Source organism: Octopus bimaculoides, chromosome 5 (assembly GCF_001194135.2).
Source record: "Octopus bimaculoides isolate UCB-OBI-ISO-001 chromosome 5, ASM119413v2, whole genome shotgun sequence".
Lineage (NCBI taxonomy): Eukaryota > Metazoa > Mollusca > Cephalopoda > Octopoda > Octopodidae > Octopus > Octopus bimaculoides.
Genome location: NC_068985.1, coordinates 75,422,527 through 75,428,389, shown reverse-complemented (window position 1 = coordinate 75,428,389; position 5,863 = coordinate 75,422,527). Strand labels below are relative to the sequence as shown.

The 5,863-nt window shown below is 35.1% G+C and overlaps 1 long non-coding RNA gene across 1 annotated transcript in view; it reads right to left on the bottom strand.

Annotated features, from left to right (window-relative positions):
• Positions 1–2,031: 2,031 nt before the first annotated feature.
• The window catches only part of LOC106881647 (uncharacterized), a 13,547-nt gene continuing 9,715 nt past the window's right edge, over positions 2,032–5,863 (bottom strand). The window contains exon 3 of the long non-coding RNA XR_001410879.2: positions 2,032–2,181. This is a non-coding gene — a long non-coding RNA (uncharacterized LOC106881647). The remainder of the gene's footprint in view (positions 2,182–5,863) is intronic.

The window sequence follows — 5,863 nt, the reverse complement described above, 5'->3', positions numbered from 1 at the left end:
ATATGTATATATATATGTATATATATATGTATATATATATGTATGTATATATATATATGTATATATATATGTATGTATATATATGTATGTATATATATACATGTATATATATGTATGTATATATATACATGCATATATATGTATATATATATATACATGTATATATATATATGTACATATGTTTATATACACATATATATATATATATATACATACACACATATATACATGCATACACACATACGTTCTCTTTCTTTGTATCTCTTCCATCATGCTGGAAGTGCCTGCACTGCTCGATCTCCATAAATTGCGGGGCTTTCGTTTGCAGAATTTCAAGGTAATTATCTCCCTTGAATTTTACACTTTCAGGCACAAACCACAGTCCGCATCTTCCACCAGCACATATGGCTCCCCACACCATAACTTTTGGAGCATTTTTAACACTCGGGGTAATGTAGCGAGGATTATCACTTCGCTTAGGAGGTTCTCTCACATGTCTGCAACATGCATGAAATTGTGACACCTGCGTTTCATCCGAACACATAACTCATTTCAATTGCTCGACTGACTAATTTTTATACCTTTGGCAAAATGTCAAATGATCAGCAATATTTTTCAAGGTGATCCTTGGTTTCCTTGAAGGCTTGTAGGACTTCAGGCCAGCATCAAATAATCTTTTACGAATTGTTTTTTAATAAGGAACCTGGTTTTCGTTTGGTAGACCAGCATGAATAGCTTTGGAAGACATTTTGGGTGACTATTTGGCGGCTAGAATGATAGCATCGTCTATTCGCACGGTAGAGGTTCCTGGGCGACCCATTGGCTTGCCAACTCTATATTTCCCAGTAGATTTCGAGTTGTTTATTGACTTTGAAACAGTTCTCTACGGCATTTTCAATCTTACACCAATTTGTCGAGTGCTGTATCCTTCTTAGTACAGAACTTTTATCTGAGCATGACTTTCCGAAGAAATTCTTCGACTAGGCATTCTTTACAACGATAGGAAAATGATCAACAAGAACGAGTTGTCATAATATAATTTACTGACAGCTTATCAGATATTCGATCAGTCAATCAGAGCACATCAACTAATCAGGGCTCAGTAATCACGCAGAAAACTCCATAACACTGAGTGATAGGAAAACTGATTTGGACGATCGACTAGTGATTAAAATTAACATTACTGGGATGAATTCTTGCTTATAAATCAATGAGGCATGCATTCTGGCCATGAGTGTATATATATATATATATATATATGATTAAACTTAATGCTTACATAAGGATTACGATTATTAAACGTTACTTCTATTCTAATTCTAATTATGATAATTTCAAAGTACTTTGCTGGACCTTTTACTTAACATATTCTAGATTTTATATGTGATTATCACTATGCTCGAATGAGTAGTGTCTGTCCGCAGATATTTGAAGTGGTTTCTTTTAAGTGTTTTGAAAGTTTTATGATATGAAAGCGACAACTGATGTCTAGATAGTTTGTTATAATACAGTGTTATTTAACAAAACATTTGAATAAATACTAATATCGTCTGAAGATCATTACATTACAGGGAAAGCAATGTTTTGAATATTTTGATAGTGTAAAAAATGTTAGTTTAATCATATTTGTATATTAAAATCAATTCAATTCATATATTTGTAGTTTAATGTTGTGATTTCTCTGTTGGGATAAATAATTCGTGACTTGAGAAACAAAATATAATTTTTGCTACCCTGTTTTTGAGTACCTTTGCGTGCATCTTATATAGATTTTAAATGAATTGGTTACTTCCATCCAGAAAATAATATATGAGACAATATTTTGTCTTGTCTCATTACATTCGTATAAGGCATGCGATAAAAACATAACGTTTGAAACAAAATAATAGAGTAAAACATAAATTTTTATAAAAACTCCAATTAAATTCATATATTTTTGCAGAAACTTATGTATCAAATGTCCTGAAAAATTCGAGACTTGAGAATTTGAAAATGTAAACAGTGTACGTTTAATTTCTGACTCAGACACAGTTTTGAAATTTTTTTACTTGTTCATTATTGTTTATTTGATAATTATTGGTTTGTATTTATGTTCTGTATATTTTTACAATTTCGTTTCCTCCCTCGCTCGCTGTTTATTTTTTCTGCATCTTATTCTTTCTACCATTTTCGTGTATTTTTCTAAAATTTAAAAAAAAGTTTTAATCATTAACGATATATTAGGTAACTACTATTTTTTATTTTTGAGGTGAGGAATTATGTACATTACTTACAATGGGCGGATAGGTGTCCTCACCGCGTTTGTTGTTATCACAACGTTTCAGCTTTCATCGGGTGTTCTGGTGGAATTTCGAACCCAACCCTTTATTTGACTAATGGGGTATACTGTTCTCATTCCTAATGCAATTATGAATGCGGATATGAATGTAATATGGGAGCCAGTTTTGAATTTATTTTACTTGATAAAATATAAATACTAGGTTTATAAGCACCAAAATTCACTTTAAAATTACCCACGTGGATATACCACAGTGGATAAGAGCGTGGGATACTAAGACTCGCATTGAAAACTAATATCTGAAAAATAACATCAGAACAGTGTACCCCTTATCAAATAAAGAGTTGCGTTCAAAATTCCACCAGACCACCCGATGAAGGCCATCAGCCGAAAGGTCATGATAGCAACAAAAAAGGTGAGTACAGGTATTCGTCCTTTGTAAATAATGTCTATTAAGTTACTTTTCAATGTTTTCCGTTTGTTGATATTATCTGAAGACTGCTTTCCATGCTGACAAATACTTAACAGAGAGAAAACAAAGTTCAAGATTGAAACTTAAGTCAAATGTCTTGCTGTTACATTTTGTGAGCTGTGACTTCTTTGTCTGTCTGTCTGTCTGTCTGTCTGTCTGTCTGTATGTATGTATGTACGTATGTATGTATGTATGTATGCATGTCATTATTCAGTTTAATTTCAAGATTTCTTGCCAATACAGACAGAGCTGGTTTCTAACCTAGATCCAAGGCTCTTCCAAAATCAACAACAGAATTTTTTATTTGTATGTATGCATATGTGCAGATTTGTATGTTTTATTTTACGCATGTATTTTCATGCATATAGTTGCATATCTAGAATACTCATATATTTAAATGATAAACTCCTGGAAAGTTTTACAAATTTTTATGTAGTTTGTGAATTAGCTTTCTCCTTTCTGGATTTGAGAAGCCTAATTCTCAAGATTGGTATTTAGGCAGTATGTTACATATCTTAGGGCCCAAATAATTACAGGTATAAACCTGAACTTGTAATCTGGATAGAGTAACTGCAGACTACTCAACAGTTCATCGTAGATATTCTCTTTTTCACTGATCTCCAGCTTTATGTTAACATCTACTGGGCAGCTAATTTCCCCAACTGTACACAGTTTCTCTTCTCTATCCCAAATCATTATATCAGGTCTGTTGTGCTTACCTTTTATTGAGTTCTTCATTACATCATTCCACTAGTATTCCTTTTTATTATGAGTGACTATGACATATACCGTACTGTGGGTTCTTATTTCTTTGTCCTCAGGGTTACCCTTCCGATGGATTGCATTATAGTGTCCTAGCTACAACACCATGTCTCACCGGTAGATAATACCGTGATGACATTTTAGGACAACTGCTTATGATGTGAGTTATATCTTCGGTGTTAACTCCACAAAATCTGCATTGGTTGTCACAGTTTACTAATTTTCCTGCATCTCTATCCCTCTTGTGCATCAGGTATTTGGTTCATATTACCTGTTCCTGGATTGTAAACGCATACCCTTCTAAGTGGGAGGTAGTAACCCGGCTGTTGGTCCAGGATAGACTGCTTTGATGATCAGTGTTACTATCATCTCGGAGCTTTCTACTAACATATCCATGAATAGTCTTCTGCTCATATAAGCTCATCTTTTCATCTGATGATACATTGCGGTAGAGTCGTACGTCTATCTATCTATCTATCTATCTATCTATCTATCTATCTATCTATCTATCTATCTGTCTGTCTGTCTGTCTGTCTGTCTGTCTGTCTGTGATAATAAAGACTCGCTCATGAGTGTATGAATGCATGCATATGTGAGTTTGGGTACAACAATATACTATCTATATAGAATATTGACATATTCTACTCTTGTATTAAATAATATATCATATTCCTAAGGTGGCCAGGTGGCAGAAACTTTAGTACGCCGGGCGAAATGCTTTGCGGCATTTCGTCTGTCTTTACGTTCTGAGTTTCAATACCACCGAGGTCGACTTTGCCTTTCATCCTTTGTGGGTCGATAAGTTAAGTACCAATTGCATAGTGGGGTTGATCTAATCGACTTGCTCCCCTCCCCCAAAATTTCGGGTCTTGTGCCGAGAGTAGTATATAATATATTATATTCCTGGTTAATCGGAAATCGGAAAAAAGAAGTTTTACAGACACACACAAATCTATATATAAGTATAGAGAGACTTAAAGAATTTCAAGCACTTATAAATGCGCTTGATGTAAACATTCAATTCGCGATGGAATATAGCCATCAGCAACTTCCCTTCCTCGACATCCTCATTAAGAAATCTAACAACGTAATAGAAACAGATATATACTATAAGCCCACGGACTCCAAGCAATATCTACCGTTCAACTCATGCCACCCCAGACACACCAGAATGAATATCCTCTTCAACCTAGCAAAAAGGATATGTACTATAGTTTCTAATGTAAGCACCCGGGACACACGACTACATGAACTATAGAATACACTCATCACCAGATACTACCCACCTTCACTAATTGACATATGCTTTCAATGTGCCCTACAACTCAACATCCACGAACTCAGACATCCCAAATTAAAGAAGGATTTATGACCAAAAGCCCTACCATACATCTCCACACACAACCCTCCTAACAATGAAGCCTTCGACACCATCCTTCAAAACATTCCCCTGCTAAAAAAAAAAGGACCACGGAATGAACTTAATCCTCCGAACACACACCATCATAAAAAGCAAGGGACAGCCCAAATTTATGAAAAGTCTCCTAACACATGCCCAATATACGCTCAAAAACAACACTGAAGCCGTCAGTAAAAAGATGCGGAAGACCCAACTGTGGGATATGCATCAATTTAATTGAGGGATCAGAGTTCTCTTTCAAACAGGAACAATATTTCACAGTGAAAAGCAGCTTCACATGTCCTTCGGAGAACCTGATATACTAACCTGCTAACCTGCTCTGGGTGTCAAGGGCAATACATTGGCCAAACAAAAACAGTCTACGCCAAAGGATGGCTCTGCACAGATCCCAGATCAAAGTTCCAAAAAGCAGAAAATAGTATTCAGACACACATCGACATTTGCGCCAATAACAAAAATCTAAGCTTCAGAATTTCCCCCCTCTATCAATTCAGGGACGATACGAACTGTAGTCAGCGAATTAGTAAAGATTCTCCGTTTATCACAAAATACAGACCCCTTTTGAATGCATCTACAACAAATGACATATCCACCACGACCTTAGAATAACATACATGCAAATATTAAAAATGATACATTTAAAAGAGATACAAAAGAATTCATTAAAAACAGTCCCAATCACTGCTATAATCCACAACGAGCCACTTTTAGGTCACTTAACCATTTAACAACCTGCTACTATCCTACCATCTCGCATTCTCTTATTATTCTTTCTCTGCTTCTCTCTCCTTCTTCGTCTTCTTCTTCCTCTCCGCCACCCCCTTCCTTACTTTACTACTAATGCTGTTTAGAATAACACCTACACAAATATTATAAACAATACATTGAAAAGAGACATGTCAAGAATTCAATCACTACTACCAAGTCACTC